The sequence below is a fragment of the Anas acuta genome, chromosome 8, assembly GCF_963932015.1.
Source record: "Anas acuta chromosome 8, bAnaAcu1.1, whole genome shotgun sequence".
NCBI lineage: Eukaryota > Metazoa > Chordata > Aves > Anseriformes > Anatidae > Anas > Anas acuta.
Genome location: NC_088986.1, coordinates 14,546,731 through 14,566,062, shown reverse-complemented (window position 1 = coordinate 14,566,062; position 19,332 = coordinate 14,546,731).

The window sequence follows — 19,332 nt, the reverse complement described above, 5'->3', positions numbered from 1 at the left end:
GACTGAAAGGGGAGTGGCCTGTTTTTCTCTGGGACTTACAGGTCCACACTTTGAGTGACTTCTCCAGCACAGATAATTAGGAATCTCAGGAAGATGCTCACAGAGCAAATTTCTGAATCAGCATTCTGCAGAAAAACAGGTTAATGCAGAGCTGTTGCAAAAGGCATGGTGTGAGCTGTTGCCTGAGATGGAGATACTGAGAATTCAGGAGTTGGCTGGCTGGTTGGTAAATGCAGACAAAGCTAATGTCACTTCAGGGAGAAAATAAGAGCTAAGTACAAATCTGTACAAGCTGAAAGTGAGAAAACATTCAGCTCCTTTCAGCAGCAAGAAGAATACATGCATGTTGCAGACGTTTTGACTATGTTACAATCTAGAGGAAAAATATTTTTTAAAGTGAAAAAGGGAGGGCTAAAAGAATAACATGGTGAAATGTTTCAGCTATAATGATCTGTTTCAAGATTTCTTCCAGCTTGCAATGATGAGCAGGAAGAGTGAAGGCTGGAAGCACAGTAGAGATCTATTGATACTCTTGTAGTTTATTATTACACTGCTGGTAAAGATTAAGGAGAAGGTTGCATAGTGGTGACACTAGGAATCCACTGTAATTAAAAAGAAATTTTATCTTTTCTTTTTTTTTTTTTTTTAATTATTTTTGCTCCTCCCCCCCCACCCCCTTTTTTTTAAGGTTTACTATCTCTTTGGTTATCGTTACCTTCACTGCCACTCAATTAGAGTTGACACAATGCAAAGTTTTTAAAAATATTCTGTCTGTAACGAGTCTGTATAGTTTTATGTTGAAGACAGATGTGAAATATTTCTGCAGTGTTTTTTCTTCCACCTTACCGCTAATTCTGAGATTTCTCTGTTTTTAATTTATTCATTCATTCATCTGTAGTTCCTCTTTCAAAGACAGATTCCATTCATTCTTACCTTCTAATCTCTCTTGCCTCAGTGTTGGTCAGCCTTCTTCCTCCAGAGCCCTTGCTTTATTTTGGATTGTTCCCTGTCATAAAGTAGGCACAGTCTGCTCTCCTGCATTCTTAAAATAAATATAAAGTCCCTCTTCTATCTTCCTAATTATCACTGTTGCTTCTCTTTTATGATGCAATTCCAAACTCACTGGGCATGAAGTTCACAGCTCAAACTCCTCTCTGGTAATTGAACCTGGATCCATTCTGGCTCACCTTCAGACTGTGGTGTCCAGCCCTTTTGCCTGACTGAAATTGCTTCTTCTAAGATCTGAAATGTCTTTTCCTAGTGGGACTTCAGGGCTTTTGCTCTCATCTTGGTCTTATAGCTACTTATGACATTTAGAATTGTCCAATTGTCCATGGGAACAGTCATAGGATCTGCCGTGACAAGCAACATGGAGTTACTCACTAAATTCTGCCCTGGTACACCTCTCTTTCCTTTTCTTCCAGACCTTGTTGATCTGATCTAGCATTTGGACATTAGTGACTCTTAGATTTATTACCCTGCTCCTGAGCCCTGCCTTGTCATGCTCTGTAAGCTCTGTTTTTCAGCTTGTTTTGCTGATAACCCTCTCTCCAGTTGTTATGTGTTGCTGATTTTCTGAAACATTTTGTGTGATGGTCAAAGTAGGAGTTAGGTTGTTGGTATGGGAGAAGTAGAAGGGGAGCCTGTTCAGAGCAGATGAGGACTCCAGTAATGTAAAAGTGAAATAATTATCTCAAAAAGGGAGTGGTGGGTCTAACATGCCACTAGTTACGGTGCTTCATTTTTTCATAGAATCATAGTTGGAATCATATCCCTAGTTGGAAGGGTATGGGTTATTGAGTCCAACTCCTGTGTCCACACAGGTCTAACCCAAAAATTCAGACCATATGACAAAGAGCACAGTCCAAACATTTCTTAAACTCCGACAGGCTTGGTACCATGACTACATCCCTGGGGAGCCTGCTCCAGTGCGCAACAACCCTCTCAGTGAAGAACCTCTTCCTGATGTCCAGCCTGACCCTCCCCTGTCGCAGCTTGACTCCATTCCCTCAGTACCTACCACTGGTCTCTAAATAGAATAGATTGATGCCTGCCCCTCCACTCCCCCTCCTGAGGAAGCTGCAGGCCATGATGAGGTCTCACCTCAGCCTCGTCTTTTCCAGGCTGAACAGGCCCAGTGACCTAAGCTGCTCCTCATACGTTTTCCCCTCTAGCCCTTCACCATCTTTGTAACCCTTTTCTGGACACTGTCCAATAATTTCACATCTTTTTTGGACTGTGGTGCCTAGAACTGTACACGGTACTCAGGTGAGGCCACACCAGGGCAGAGTAGAGTGGGATAATGACCTTCCCTTGACTGACTAGCAATGCTGTGCTTGATACTTGATTCCAAACAGGTGTTGTCTTGCCTCTGTTCTGGTGTTTGGAGAGACATCTGTGCAGTTGGACGTGGACCACATGCCAGCTGAGGTAAATCCCATTTGTCTTCCCACAGAGAAATTCATCCAACCGAGCAGAACTCCCTGAGGCTTCTAGTGCTGCTCCAAGGACGGTTTCCTCAGCTTTCCTTAACTTTCTATTTTCTGGTCAAGGAAAACCCCAAATAAATGCTACTTGTTCTCTCAGGTTTGTGTGGAAGGGGGGATTCATGACTGCTAATTCCTACTGACTCCTGCTCAGGCCAAATGCTGCTGCGGGGCCAACTGCTCTGTTGATGTCAGGAAGCAAACTATCTGTCTCTGCACTGGCAGGATCTGTCCTGTGCTGTGTAGTTACTGGGTGCCATTGGGGCTGGGGAACCAGAAGCTGTGGGGGCTGCCTGGGGGTGGCAAGACAGGGTCTAGCAGCCAGGGCCTGTCCCACCATCCCAGCCATGGAGCAGGACAGGCTGGGGCAGCCAGGAATCTCTCAGGTAGGTTCATAGGTCAGAGTCAGTGGGGTCTGTTGTCAGGCAGTGGCACTGCTGAGGTGTTGTGGGGGCAGGGATGTAAGACCCAGGGCTGGGCCAAAATGGGGCCAGGATCCATGGGCAGGGCAGGGCACTGATCGGGGCCCTTAAGGCTTATGAATGCCTTCACGGCCTGGGTGCTAAGCGTGGCTGAATGGAGAAGCACAGCGGTGGGTTGTGTGTGTGAACTCTCCTTGGTCCCTGCTGAACACTGGACTGTTGTGGTGGCACAGCTCAGGTGGGCTTCAGGCAGAACAGCACCCGAGTAGAGCAAATGGATTAATTTGTTCCCCTCTGCTCATTCTTAAGCAGATGGGAGACATGCTGGCTAATAAAATTAATGAATGTGATGAGAAGTTGGCACATATGGATGCACAGAGAGGAATGGTTTGGGGATTGTTTTCAAGTCTTTGGAAAAAAGTAATCATTTCTTTGTTTAGAAAATGGGACTCTGTACCCCTCAATACCACCTCTAATACTTCAGTCTTAATTATATGATGTAGCAAGTAGAACTTTCTTTTCTGCTATGAATTATATGTATTTCTCTTTTAAGCCCACATATTTACTTAAAGTTTGAGGAATGGGGAAGAGAAAAGTCTTTGATCACATATTGCACAAATGACAAAAGGATTACAAGAAAAAAATCCAGCTTAAAACTTCTTAATCAACATTCATTTCTGAACATTTTAGTTTTAATTTGTCAGCTTTTCTTATGAATATATTTAACGATTTTGTAAATAAAGGAAATATAAGATGAAGCTTTTCCTAAGCACTGGGCTACAAGGGTATTTTTTTCATGTGTTTCACTTTCCTTTATGTTATAGAGGATTAAACTCCATGTCAGCCCTCCTTTTTTTTTTTTTTTTTTTTTTTTTTCCTCAAATGGACGAGTGATGGATGTAGAACCCAAAGTCACTAATACTTTGACTTCTGAGATGCTGTATTTTGTTATTTATTAAATATTTATTAAAGTAGATGTGATTTCTTTGATTCCTTTATTAAAATCTCTTTACTTATTTTGCTTTTGTGTTGGAGGAAAATTACTTTTTCCTCACTTTGAATAGCTTTACTTCTAATATACGTGTTATGTTACGTCGAAGAACAGTTAGTTCTTTGCCAAACCAAATTGATCTAGTATAGAACTGCATTAAATAAATATTTAAAGCAAGATTAGTGGAAATTTATAGCTACTGAAAAGTTTCCATTGGAAAAGTCTGCTTTTCATAGGGTACCATGGAATACATGCCTTTCTGATCATTGGGCCTTTTGAAGAGGTCATGGAGCATATTCACTGTGGTCAGTTGAATGCCAGTATGTTTCTCAGATGAATTAATTCTATTCTCAATAGTCTCAGAAGAGGGTCTTTAAATGGGTGGGAATGTAGGCACATACCTCCCAAATTATTCTATAGACATGGAATGGGTATTGGTAAAAAAGGGTGAAAGTGAACATTTAGTTACCTATATTTTTCATGTCCTACTCTTGTCTTGAGTTCCAGCAAATGGTTTCCGGAATCATACAAAATATTTTTAATCTTAATACCAGTCCTGTTGACATCAGTGTAGTTACCTATGTGAATTTTCCTTACAGGATAAGGGGAAGGGTCTCAAGAACAGAGCTGATTGTATAGTATAAGAAAAAATCCTGGCATTGTTCTTCTGGATTTTGCAGTATGTTGAATATCACTCTTTTAAAAATCATCCTCAAGTTAATTGGTCAGTTATGGAATCCTGTACTGTAGTGACCCAGTGTTAAAAAATTCTGTGATTTTAAAGGAAAACTTGACTGAGTTTTTGTGCCTTCTAGCATCTGCAGTACTAAGTAATGACCAGTGAGAACAGCAAGGCCATGAGTGTCTTAAAATGGTCAAGAAAACTGAAAATCTAAGTTCCAGAATGATAGATTTTGATTGTTTTTGTTGTTAAATGCAAATAATCACAGACAGGGGTCTGGATTACAGGGTTACAGAGGAATAATCTTAACTATGTTTAAAGGCATTGTTGATCAGTTGTCAAATGAAATCCTCATTTCTTGGTATGGATCTTATTACAATATAGTTATTACATTGACATGATACTGATTCCTTGAGAAGAACAAAAGAACTACAGAAACCACCAAAAATCTGGTTTTGTTTGTCTTCTTAGCCAAACCTTCTGACTCTCCAAGAAGACAGCTGAACTGATTTTTCTCTAATTAAAATATAAATCCCTTTTGGAATGAGCTTGTTTGCTACATATTTATTATTATTATTTTTTTTTTTGCCATGAAGACATTTTTGTAATGGAGTTTTAATTGTAAACTTCTGAAAACAGGACTGTAGTATAAGAGTGCTATCAGTACCGTCGCAACAGAGTAGCCAGTATAGTACTGTGATAGAAGCTGCATATTCAGTCTGCTCTCCTCACTTCCTGTTTCTTCCCAAGTCTGGCAGGCTGAAACAGAAATGGCCCTTCATTGCATTTTGCTGTAGGGCTCACTATATTAAGAAAACTGTCTCACTGTTTCATACAAAGCGTTGAGACATAGCAGACCTACTAGACTGTAGCATGGAATATTGTTTGAAAAAAAAAAAAAAGGGTTTACTGTGTCTGGATACTAAGCTAATCAATCCAGTATGGCTGTTTCATATGTTTAAGCCCATTACAACTTTGTTTGACCTCTTTCATCTTTGTTGAGGATATAGAGTATCATTAATGTTACCAGCTGCATTGTTTTCTCCTAATATCAACAACAGAGGGAAAAAAATGGTTCTCTTGTTTTCCACTTATATAGCCCTAGTATTGCCAAACAAATGTGAAACAGGCTTTTACAATAATAGTATTTTCCCAAATGCCCTGTTAATTTTCAGTAAACCAAAATAAAATGTGTTGTTGTTTATTAAGACAGTGTGACCCATATGGATTCCAGATGATAAAAGTTTCAATAAAATACTGCAATTAGATGCAAGTAACTTGAGTTTTCTTTTAGTTCACGTGTTTATACGTTGCTCAGGTCAAGAATGGTCATTTAAGTTGTGTCAGTGATTAGATTTTACTTAGAATGATGATAGTTCTTTTCACTTGTATGACACTTTTCACTTGAAACTTTCCAAGGAGTCTTGAGCTGTCTAGGAGTAACTTTAATGAGAGAACGTTGTAGGCACATTGATCTAAGTGTATGTTGAAACCTACATCTTCTGGCTTCAGAGGGGGATTTAGAGGCTTTATAGGCTATAACTTTTGGGAAAGATGCATGTGTAAGAAGGCTCATAAAGGCCACTTTGTGTTGGCTATACCATCACATATTGATGAGTTGAATCTCAATAACTGGATATTTTGGTAAACTTAGTATAATAAATCAGCATGACTTTCTGCTCATTAACATCAAAATAATACTTTCCTCTTACTGTATATGCTATGACAAATTTGTCTTTTTGTGAATAACTGTCATTTTCAAAAATTTTGAAAGTGATTCAGATATTTTGTGTAGAGAAATAGGATATCTCAGAGTCATAATCAAATCCTACATATGTGTTTTCATACAACAGTGTACTATAATCATAATGTGATTTGTGTTCTGTCTTCATATTAATCATCTGAAAAAGCTGTGGATTCTTAACAGTGTATAAAAAGTTGTCTTATGCACAAAACAGGAGCTGAAGAAATATCTTCTTCCCTGAAAATATTAAGTTATTAACATTTTTATAATATCTATAAGATTTTTTTCAATTTGCACATATAACTGGAAGGTTATTTCTCAGTGTTTATACATCTGCATGGTATTTGCAAGCAAATAATTGACCTACAGGGCCATGAAAAAATATGCATTTGAACTGAACTACATGGTTTCTGTAATGCAAATCTTATAGAATGTATGTCATCTCATGGCCTCTTAGTCTAAGCGATGAATAATAATGCTTTTCTGGATAGTATCTATCTGAAGATGTTTTTCAAAGGAAAAAAATCTTTCTGTTTTTCTGATAACAGCTTGGGCAAATTTTACACTAGATCTTGTTACATACCATACAAACTTGCGAATGCCACCTACTGCTGTTGAAGAAAGTACTTGAATGCAAGTATCACAGAACCATATCTGCACTATCTGTTGAGCTCTGTAAAAACCTTTTCTAACATTTTTTGTTATATCTTTGCTTTCTCCTTTTTGCTTTTCTTTTAGTACAGCAAAGATTTGAGTAATTTTGATATTTATAATTCAGTTGTAAATTGCCACACTGCGCTCATTCTTAGCTGTTTTCAATTTCCATGTCAGCAAGGCCAGTAAGCCATTGTAATATCATCAAGTTCTTTGCAGTCTTATCTGCATAGTCAAAGAAGAATTGTATGGTCAATATCTAGCTTCCTGGGTATTATTTCATGCTATCTAATATTCATAAATTATAATTTTCACATTCAGTGACTTCCAGAAATTAACTACATTATCCTCAGAACATTTCTTTAGCAGTGCTTTCCTGTAGTCCTTTAAAACATCTGAGGGAGATATTTGATGAAACATAACTAAATTTAATGAAGACAACTATCTAAAACATCAAGAGCCAAAAGTCTGACAGAAGTTCATTCATGGATAAAGGTGAACATTGTAATGAGGAAAATCATGTTTTACTGAATTCACTACTTCAAAAAAAGGATCTGGCATGATTAGGATTTGATATCTAAGAGGAGGTTAATCAACCTGTTAGCTATGTTGATTTATTGTAATGCTGACCCATCCCACTGTGGTTAATAAAGCTGACAGTTAAAAATATGTAGGTATTTCTTACATTTCTACCATCCTACCACTGTTTGTCTTAGCAATGACACAACTTGTGCTGTGATCTTTATGTTGCTTACTCTGTATGTGGCATTTTAGACTAATACTGTACAAGAACAGTAGTCTTTTATGTGTGTACAAAAAACATTAATGAAATTAGCCACATAAACTTAAGCAAGATATGGTTTGCACATGTCGACAGTGTGACAAGATTGTCTGAAATGTTTTGATTGCATCAGAGACAGTTTCATGCTGGATTTTCAAGTTAGGAATTTTACAGCAAAATCTGGAATGCTTAAGCTGGTTTGTCTTGGCACCAGTGTGTTTACAATTTGTTAAGGTAATTCTCACTTTCGTTATTAGCATTAAATATGACAATAAATTATTTTTTGCTCAAAATGCTAGACCAGTTAAGGTTCACAGGTACCAATACACTGTGCTCAAATTTACTTGCATGTTTATGCTTCCTCACTGGCTTGCAAAGATCCCAATATTTCACAACACACATTTATTAATTCTCTGCTTTTGTTCCCAAATCTGTTCATTCATTTCTGATGCTGAGTTTGGCAAGTTACTGTTTAGAGGGTGGTAGAGTTTGAGGGAAACTGTTTTCAGAGTGTGATCTTTATGTAGTGTTAGCTTATTTCATGATTTTCTGTCTAAATTTTGGGATATTTTGTGACAACCAGGTGTTTTGGTCAGTCAAGAATAGTTTTAGTGTAGAAAGGTCATATGTCATCTTTTGGTTGGCGAAGGTGATGTGACTGGTATTTTCTTCAGAGAAAATGCGTTTTCTGAGTACTTGCTTATGTATCATGGATTTCTTTACACCCTTCATGTTTAAAAAGATGAATAAATTAGGCTATGATTTTCTATATACTGAGTAGGCATTATATCCTTTTGTTGTGGTTTAACCCCAGTAGGCAGCTAAGCACCACACAGCTGCTCACTTCTCCCACTCCCATCGGGGTGGGTTGGAAGAGAATTGGAAGTGCGAAAGTTAGGAAACTCATTGGTTGAGATGAGGATGTTTTAATAAAAAAGAAAAACGAGCAAACAAACAAACCATAACCAAAGGAAAACAAAACAAGTGATGCAAAACACAATTACTGACTGACGCCTAGCCAATCCCTGAGTGATGGCAGGCCCCTGGCCATTTCCCCCTGGTTTTATTGTTGAGCATACGCCACATGCTATGGGACATCCTTTTGGTCCGCTTGGGTCAGCTGTCCTGCCTCCCAGCTCCTTGTGCACCTGCAGCCTCTTTGCTGGCATGGCAGCACCAGAAGCAGACAAGTCCTTTATCTGTGTAACAACTCCTTAGCAACAATTAAAATCTTGGTGGGTTATCAGCACTATTTTGTTCCAAAACCAAAATCATAGACTCACAGAATCATTAATGTTGGAAGAAAACTTTGAGATCATTAAGACCATTCATTAACCTGACCTCATCACTAAACTATTTCCCTTAGTGCCTTGTCCATGCATCTCTGAAATACCTCTAGGAATAGGGATTCCACCTCTTCCCTGGGAAGTCCATTCCAATGCTCAACCAACCTTTCTGTGAAGAAATTCTTCCTAATGTCCAACCTTGAGGCTGTTTCCTTGTGCCTTATCACTTCTCACCTGAGAAAAGTGACCAACTCCTTCCTTGCTGCAACCTTTCAGGTAGTGGTAGACTGCAATGATGTCTCCCCTTAGCCTCTTCTCCAGACTAAACAACCCCAATTCCCTCAGTTGCTTTTAATGAGTCTAGTTTTCTAGTCCCTTTACATGGTACCATGAGCTACTATGAATGAAATTAGCTCTATCCCAATTAAATCAGCATATATATATATATTATTTTTTTTTGTTAGATGCTGTTGATATTAAAGTAGCTGTGATTTTGATGAAGGGTACTGGACACCAGTTATGAATTTATGGTACAAATGAGTAAAGCCTTCATTTTTTGTCCCAATGTTAGTGGTATTATCATATGTCTTTGGTACACAAGAGGTTATATGGTGCAAGCAAGTAGATATTTTTCTTGCCAGAGTCATGAGTAGAATGCAGTTTTGATGCATAAATTTGTTTACGAGATTTAGAGGAAACACAGGCAGCTGAAGGTGATGCCTTGGATGAAAGTAGGGTATATGGTTTTGATAATGCATTGAGGTTAGAAGTTGCTCTTGCCTTTGTTCTTGTACGTACTTCAGGCTGGCCATCGTGTGGGATGGCACTGTGCAGAGTGGTGTCCATGGAGACAGGGACAGTGTTGTTCGAAGGTGGATTATGTTGTTTAGTTTGTAAAGTGAGTACATCTTTCTTCATATTGTACTTCTAGAGTGCACTGCTTGGAAGAAATTCTTTGTGGTGGAACATATGAGTTTTTATAGCCTCTTTCATTGGGAGTCTACAAGCAGGTTTAAATAAAATTAATCTTTCTTCTTTTAACTCACCTGCATTTTTGTTATGCAGGAGATAGCTTTGCTATTCCCTTTAAAAAATGGATCATTTTTTACTTCCTTACAAATGTAATGTCACAGTAAGCCGTAGCTTATGGATTGACTCGACATTGCACTGCCAAAAGGTGATCCTTCATTTCCTGAGCTAGGTGCTGCTACTGCTCCCCTGCATTTGCTGTACTGGTCGTGTTATTGCTGAGCGGACTAGATCACAACCCATGGATCCATCAGAGAAATAATTGTGCCAAAAATAAGGAAAAAACTTTTTCAGCAAATTTCACTGACATCGTGGCTATGTGCAGTGGCACTTATAGAAGAAAAGGGGCAGGGAAAGGTAGGGATGGTGACTGGCCTATTGGGAACCCATACACAGATTGACTTTTGTGAAACAGCAGAGTTGGTGTGTGTTATTTCTAGCCATTGAGCAATATAGGAATTTTTATGTTAACATACGTTAAGCATAAATCTAAATGGTGCAGATTTCTGTACTGCATTATTTACTCTTTATTTAAATGAGACATGAGAGTGGCCCTAGAGGAGATTGACACCCCCTATTTTTTTCTTTTAATTCTACCCTAATTACTCCAGAAAGGAATTTCACAATTACGTTATTGTTACAGGTTTATTACTTGCATGTTGTCTTTCAAATGTTACATTTAAATAAGCAAATTATCTGCTTGTAACAGAAACTCAGGGCATATAGAGAAACGTTGCTATTTTTCTCCTGAGTACTGAAAGAACTTTACTGAAGAAAAATTCTGCTTCAATCAAGCAAAACTTCTTTTTCTGCTTATTTATAAAAGCGGAACTTAGAGAAGGAAGTGATTATTATGTACTCAGATGCAAATGTGAAACTAATACATGTCAAAATGAGCAAAGTATAGCAGATACTGAAAGAAGGGCCTTGCAGACCCTCAAATTAAACAATTTTATTAATATGACAATGCACAGAACCAGAAAAACAATAGTTGGTTGTGTTCCTCACCTGTTAATTGAATCAAGAGAGCTCACAGCCTCCTAGTACTTTATCTCCAATCTTTCTAATTCCATATGACTTTACTATGTTAAAACTAACAAAAACATGTTAGTATATATATCATTATTTAGACATTCTGACAGTGATGGAATAACTGACAAAATCACAAGTCAAACCTGCATCTCAGAACTGTAACTGCTAATGAAATACATGATGGTAAAAAGACCAACATACAGGGAAATATGTATGACAACAGGGCAATCCTTTGGAGTCATCTATATCACTTGCTGATGTAGTCTTCTAAAACAAAATGTGCAAGAATTCTTCAGCCAAGTGATGCATTTTCTAGTTAGGAACAAGGTGAGGGAATGGAGAACTCTGGTTTAAAAACTGGGGCTTCTGGTGAAGGAGGTTGTTGCTGTGAAGGAGCATCTGATTGTGAGTTCCTAGATCAGTACTGAGGCAAAGAGCCTAGTGTTGTCCATGAAACTACAAGCTAGATATAGAGAGGTTTGTATATTATCTGCAAGATGGCATTAGTAGAATCCTGGATACAGTTTTAATATTACTTAGTTACAAAATATTGAGAGGCAGAAGACGAGAACAGAACTACCAAGATTATACTAGCAGTGAAGAAAATGCCCAGGGTAAGAACTGTAGAAAGCCTAATTTGGATAATTTTAAGAAAAAGGAGGGACTTAGAAGAAGCCGACACTGCAGAAGAAAGTATAATATTATAAAGCTATAGTGAGAATGAAGGACTGCAGGCTGAAGTGAGACAAATGTTAAATGGTGCTTACTATACAAAGGAACATGATAGACCACAAAAAAGCTAAGTGGAGTGGTATCTCAGTATTTAAATCATGATCAAATGATTTTTTGCAAAAATGTGCTCTAGCAAACTATAAATTATTCTGCTAAATATAAAAGTGACTGGACAAAATTGAATAGCCTATTATAATAATACAGCTCAAACTGATGTAATAGAAACTAGATAACTAGGTGTCCCTCCTGGTAGTTTATTCTATGGCTTTCAGGTCCTGGGTCACATTCTCCTTTGCTGTGCGTCATGTGCACTTACTTAACACTGTGGAGTGAATTCACTATTATCATTTCTTTTCTGATTAACCTTTGGAGCCTTCCTGCTAGTGCCAGCTGATGCATTAACGGAGTGGCAGCGATGACATCCTGCTGATGGATCACAGTCTCAAATATACATGAAGATTAAATTTAGTTTAACTTCACCAGTTGTCTTACAGTGTATCTGGCAATAGCAAGACTGTTTGGAGATAGTAACCTGTCTTGGGAGGGAAGACAGTTATCTCCAAAGAGACCTCATGGTGACCTCACAGTATGTTCTGACCTGCTTCCTGGCTGTCAGGATAGATGGACAGTATTTCCAGGGGAGGGCACAAGACCAGACGTTTTTTTTTGCCCTTGTGTTTATTTGGTCAACTGTATATGGATCTACTTCTTTGGATGAAGGGAAATTTCTATCTGCATGCCACTTCTATTCATTATAGTTCATCTCATATTCCTAGAGTGAGAGGCATTGGATTTCCAAAGAATATACTAAGACATTTCGCAAGTAGATTTTTATAACACCATTAATAATACATACTTTACTGTTCATTGTACTATATCTGTTTATTGTAAAGTAATACTGGTAGAAAACAAATATATTGGAGAAAATACTTTGCTTTGTAATTTCAACACTGGGCTTGTTATTGCAGATGTAGTAACATCAACATTTGAGGATCTGGTAGCATTTCCATTGGAAATCACTTGAGTATTTTCAGGAATTTTACCAGTGGCTGGAGAAAATATTTGTAAACTTAACAAAAGGAACCTTAACAAAAGGATATGAATTTCTTCTGAATTTAGATTTTGACTTTCTCATTACTTGTGAATTTTCAGAATGAAATGAAGAGAAAACAAATCCCTTTAATAGTTCACACTTCCAATAGTTTTGGTGATTTTTTGTTTGTTTGTTTGTTTTTGAGGGATTTCTTTTTTAAAAGTATATTTTTATTTTTTAAGCTCTTAAATTTGTGACTACCCAATATTGTTTAACCAGTGGCCTGCCAATGTGAAATGGATATTTTTCATTATAAGACGATTTTTCTACTGTTATTGAAATCAAGCCTGAATTCATTTTTAAAATATAGATCAAAGATAGAAAATCATAGTAATATAAAAAAGAATTCAAACTTGATAAATAATGCTAAATTTTTAGTACACAAATCTTGTGAAATTCAGTGGATGTCTTTACAATTTAAAAGTTCTTCTATTTAAAAAAGCGTCTAGCTAGATTTGACAAAACAGATGGGGTTTGAAAAGCCAATTGTATGCTTTTAGATTAATAAGATGTGGAGTTGTCTGTTCAAGTGTCAAGTTTTAGAGTGAAGGAGCTATTAGACTGTGTTGTGTTATTGACCTGTAAAGCGTAAGAGGTTGTGTAGTAGAGCATATTCCTTGCTGTGCTAACTCCTTGTGTAAATCTATAACAACTGCTTTAGTTACAGTTTCCTAATTGCGTGCCCTATTATGCACTTTTCTAGTATTTGGAATGGCTTTGGGAAGTATGTGCCTGATGTGAAACCTCTTTAAAGTGTCCATAGTCTTTTAGTGGGTTTTAGAATTTAAGTGCCACCCAATCTTCACCCTCACCCCCTCTGCCAACATTTTTTTGCATGCCTTAATTTTTATTTTATTTTATTTTATTTTATTTTATTTTATTTTATTTTATTTTATTTTATTTTATTTTATTTTATTTTATTTTATTTTATTTTATTTTATTTTATTTTATTATTTTATTTTTTCCAGATACAGAAAAAAGACTTAAAATAAATCAAGAGGGGCTGATTTTAAACTAAAGTTTAAAAGACAGAAAAGATTGTTGTAACAAATATTCTTTTTCTTTTTTAACATTCTCTCTCTCTCTCTCTCTCTCTTTCTCTCTCTCTTTTTTTATCAATAAAATGTTCTGAGTTGTAATGAAAAGAAATCTAGAATTCCATGAATTGGAAAAAAAAAAAGGTAAGAAAGAGGTTGCAAAATATTTTAAAACCTATTTTTTCCCTCCCAGATTGATTCCATGTTTGAAAAGTAGTTTTAACATTTGCCTTCCTTACATACTTTAAATGCAAGTTTCTCCCACAAGAAAATAACAGTTACTGATCCTATTTACAAATATTAGAGGCAGAAAAACTGATATATGTTTCTACTATTTTGCCCACCTCTAAAACTAGTGTTTAATTATGTGCTGCTTCTGAAATTAGTTAAATATTGTTTAAAGGCACAGGAAATAGTCTTGCATTGACCCATACTTTCTGATGCTCTTAGTAGAGCATAGACCCTCATTTGCATGTTTAGATTTAGCAAAACTATTAAATATGAAAAGTCTTATAGTATTTCCCTCTAGTGCCAAGGGGATGTAGTCCCCTTGTTTTTTCTTAAATGCTTTGCTGGTATAAAGTTATGCATTTCATACAGTTCATTTCAAACACCTATTTTTAGTTTGTTTGTTTGCTTTTAAACCAAAAATTGTTTTCGAGGTCATCTTCTTTTATGAAATATTCTGTCCACTGAATGAGTTCCCTTGCACAGTCTGCAGAGAGATATTCTGGTCTGCTCTTTGTATCCAGACGTAGTTAATTGTTTTAACATAAAGGCATATACTGAGATTTATAAAGGACTCCCTTCAGAACTCAATAGTATCATTATGTGCCAGTTAAAGAGTATCAATGATAAACTAGAGATCTTTGTTGCCCTTCACTTAAAACATGCTAGGTGTGTGGGATACAGTAAACCAGATGTAATAATTAGGCGAATAGTTCAATAGTTCATTCTGCATGCTGTTTGCTATCACATGACCATTGAACAAGAAGTAAAGCCAACTCATAAAAATTATATTTGGCTTGAAAGTACAGTAACACTTAATTAATGTTAAACACATAAAAAAGTACATAGGCATGGGTAAACTGTGTTGACAGTTTAGCAGAGGAAACAGATTCAAACAACTTAATAGAGGAAATGGAACACTGTCAAAGAAAAGAAAAGATTTTTCAACCTAATGACAAAGTAACAGGAAAGCACACACTCCACCCTGAGTAGTTTTGTTTGGAATCTCTAATTAATATGCATTATAGCAAAGATGAGAAGAAAACAGGTATTTGATAGTTTTAATATACAATAGCAAGAAAAAATCTTTGAAAGGTAAATATTTGATGTAAAGATTTGTTAAATGGTATTGTTAGAGTCAGCTGAAATATCATATTCTCAGATACTACATCACAGCCTTTCTTTTCCTCTTCTTAGGAAAACAATTGCAAATATTTTCCCTGAAAAAATGAAAATGATCTTTCTCTACATTCAAGCGAATCCTTTGTAAGCATTTGTAAGAATAAAGGCACAGTTTCTCCAGGAAACAATTCTCTGATCACTTCTGTAGTGAAACAGAGCACGAAAACAATTACTGGAGTTGTTAGTGACTCTCACACTATGTTTGTTGGTGGTCTCTCAGAAGCTTTATGTTGATAGGATGTTGCTATATTCTAAATGCTAATTCAAAGGAAAAAAAATGCTTTTAATACTGCTTCTCTTTATATATATTTCATTTAAAGGTATTGTGGAAGAAGAGCAGAAAGTTTTTGTAAATGGAGGAGGAAGGAGGGGAGAAAAAAAAAATTTTTTTTGGAAACAGTAAACAGTAAGTAAAAGTTTGAGAATACTTGCAAGGTATAGAAAAGACAGATGGTTGACCAAAAAGCTGTGGCTTGCATTAAAGGTTGGAAAAGTTGGTGATTTAGAGCTCTTCTAATTGTAGATGTAGTCAGCTGCTGAGTAGATGATGTCTAGGAGGCCTTTCTTCTCTAGGTTATCTGATTTTGTAAAGTCTTTGCGTCTTTGTAAAGTATTCCTTCAAGACAGGTGGCCTGTATTTGTAAAGTCTTTGTATCTTTGTAAGGCATCCCTTCAAGACAGATGATCTCTATTCCCTTATCTAATACACTAAGAGAACCTTTAAAATAGGCCTGTCTGGTCTTTTGAAAAGTGATTATGGCAAAAAAAGGAAGTATTACAGTTTGTTAGTAAAGTCTTTTTTAGAAACTCTAGATAGGGGAACTTTGGCTGGGCTCAGTTGTTTATTAATTGTCTTTGTTAGTGATACAGATGACTTTTTTTCATTCAGTTTTCTGATAGTGAGTTCTCATTATCAAAAGTAATGTAAATATCAATGATTAATAAAAAAACATCTGTTCTAACAGAGTAAATTGTGTATACTCATGCACATACATGTGTGTGCATGCTCATCTCATGTCTTTTGTAGGTAGAGGGCAGGTGATGGGCAGAGGCTCTGTCCTCAAGCAGTGTACTGTATCTGTGGAAGCAGACAAATACCTACAAAACAAACTTTGTGTCAAAGTAGAATTTGCAGTGGGTCTCCTGTATATTTTGTTGTTTCTTTTCATTCCGGTCTAAAGCTGCAGATATATTGTTTCCTGACTTTCTGCCAGAGCCCAGCATAGAGTCTCTGGCTACAAAGTGTAAGAGATTAAAAGAGAATGACTTTTGAATGAGGAGGCTGCTTTAAATTATTCAGAGATCCTCCCTCTTCCTCTGTTCCTTTTCTTGATGTTTTGGATCAGCAGCACATTTCTAGCTGTAAATGTCTTTAGAAAATATGTTTTAAAGGAACAACTTCAGTTTATAAGAGACTTTGAAACTAAAGCATAAAGACGTCATTTTTGCTTCATTGCATGTAATATAATAGACAACTGTCTTCGTCTCATTTGGCAATATGAAGAGTCACTAAATGCACAAGTTCCACATAATCTCTTAAAATCCTTTCTAAGGAAAAAAAATCCTTTTTAAGGAACAAATAAGCAAGTGAGACTTCCACAGTAACTGGTTTAACTTCAAACTTTTGGCATCAGGGTCCATTTGCTGATCCTTTTGTCAGTGAAAAAATATGCTTTTCTAAGAGCTCTCTAGGAAGAGAATACTCCCTGAGGGTGCTGAGGCATTTTGAAGAAAATAAAAAATGAGTTAAGTCTTCACCCAAAACTTGAACTGGACCCAAACTTAACATTTCTTTAGGCTTGACAAGTTTGGAATGTCTCCTTCCTCTCCACCCTCATTACTTTTCATTTTCATGCTCTTCTGCATTTCCAGTTTCTGGCCAAGAAGTGAGCTATGTGATGCTGGAATTCTGCACCAAAAAGGGGCAATATTTCTGTGGTATATTTTGGCCTGCTTATAAGAAAAAGAATTTCCCACAGAACTGAAGCGGAACTTGTCCTTGTTGGAATGCTGGATTTTTTTTTTTTTTCAAAAATCAAAAGGCTTAGGTAACAACTTAGTAATAATGGTAATAGTTGATAATTTAAGAAAATAGTTTACAACAATTTCCCCTTCTTTCCCTTGCCAGCTCTAATGCTGTTAACATAATTACCTAAATATAATATTATTTTATATATTTAGAATTTATGTAAATAACTGAAATGAACTCTAACTAGAAATGAAGATTTAAAACAAAACAGGATGAAAAAAATCCATATTTAAAAAGAAAAAAAAAATTGAACCTTTTATATTTATCACTACCCTGAATATCACTAACACTAGATTGAACTGAAAGTTAAGAATTCTGCATAATTGACAGAGATGTGCAAGTACTATTCTTGTAACCTTAAATGAACTAAGAATCTGACAACACACTTTCTACTTGCCTCTTACACATTTTTCTCAGTATGTGTTCTGCCAGTTTCTGAATGCAATAAAATCTTCAACATGTCAGACACTGAGTGTAAACCTCAATAGCTCTGGCTTGCAGATACCAAACCAGTGAACTAAACCCTTGAGAAATCCACCCTATAAAGCTTGCCTTGATACCTGGAGCTTTTTGCTTCTGAGATTCAGTAAAGTGAGTTATTACCACTAAGGACTTACACAGTTATGTTGTGATGATACATTGCTGTTCTAATGAAAGATAAAAAACAAAACCAAGCAAACATATAAAAAAAACACCTACAAAAAAAAAAAAAAGACTTCTGTCTCAGATTTAAATAATTTTTGAAACATGGCTTCCTTAGGGACAAGCATTCTTCACAGCCAGAAGGTACATTTACTTTCTGACAGCCTGTCTGATTCTTTTTGACAGCAGCTACCCGGAAATTGCTGTGGGCCTTTGGAAAAATTAACCGGTTTTGTTTTATTTGTTTTTAAATAGTTTTTCAAACAACCTTTATTATTATTATTACTTTCCTTCTGATTAGAGATGATTGCCCATGTTTCGGTTGCTCCAGAAATTGTGTTATGTTAGGAATGGAAATACACTTCCAAAAGGCAAGAATTTAACTTTAAAAGAAAAGAAAAAAAAAGAGGATAAAAAGGAAAAAAAAAAAAAAAGAAGATTTTTGGAGGTGGAAAATAGCTTTCTGGGTTACTTAGTTTGATCCTGTGCCATTGCATTATTGTGCAGGATGGGTGAAGTTTTGGGGAGAGGGTGAGCAATTCCATTGTGCTAACTAATAATATCTGGATAAGACATTTTACTTGCTGGGATTTTCCTGCTCTTATGAAGTTTGCTTTGGCATCATGTACAGGAATGTTTTGTCTTTGCACTGTTAGGTATACTACTTAAATAAGGTATTCAAAAATAAAGGTATGGATATATACCTAAATGAGCATAGTTTGCCCATTTTCTGTTTCTGATGCTTTAGTGTGGGTAGGATTGAGCCCACACGAAATTTTTCCTTTGAGCCTTTTCAGTTTAGGAATAGATGCAGGATGGCAGTGTATGAGGTCCAGCAGCCAAATGCCCTTCTTTTGGCTGGAGATGCACATTGAACATATGTAGAAAAGTCACATGCGATGGCACTCCCAAAACCACTGTCTGGTTCTCACTGCTAAAAGTGTTGAACTAATTTAATCTTAAACATGAACAATTTAAAATTTACCTTCAGTGTGTCTGCCTTCTTTATGGGTGCTTCCTCTTTCAGATAACTACTTTCCTAGAGTAACTGTTAACCATAGTTTTTCCTAACAGTGTATATAGCCAGAATCCTAGGTTTCATACATTTGCAGAGCTTCTGTGAAGGAGTAAGTGGTATGTTAATTCAGGCGAGTTGACAGTTTTGCCTGCAGTGTCAAAATTGCTCTTCCCAGGCCATTGCCATTAAACATTTTTTCTTGCCTTCCTCCTGATCTCTTAAACAAACAAATAAACAAAACAAAACAAAGGAAGTTTTCTTTTA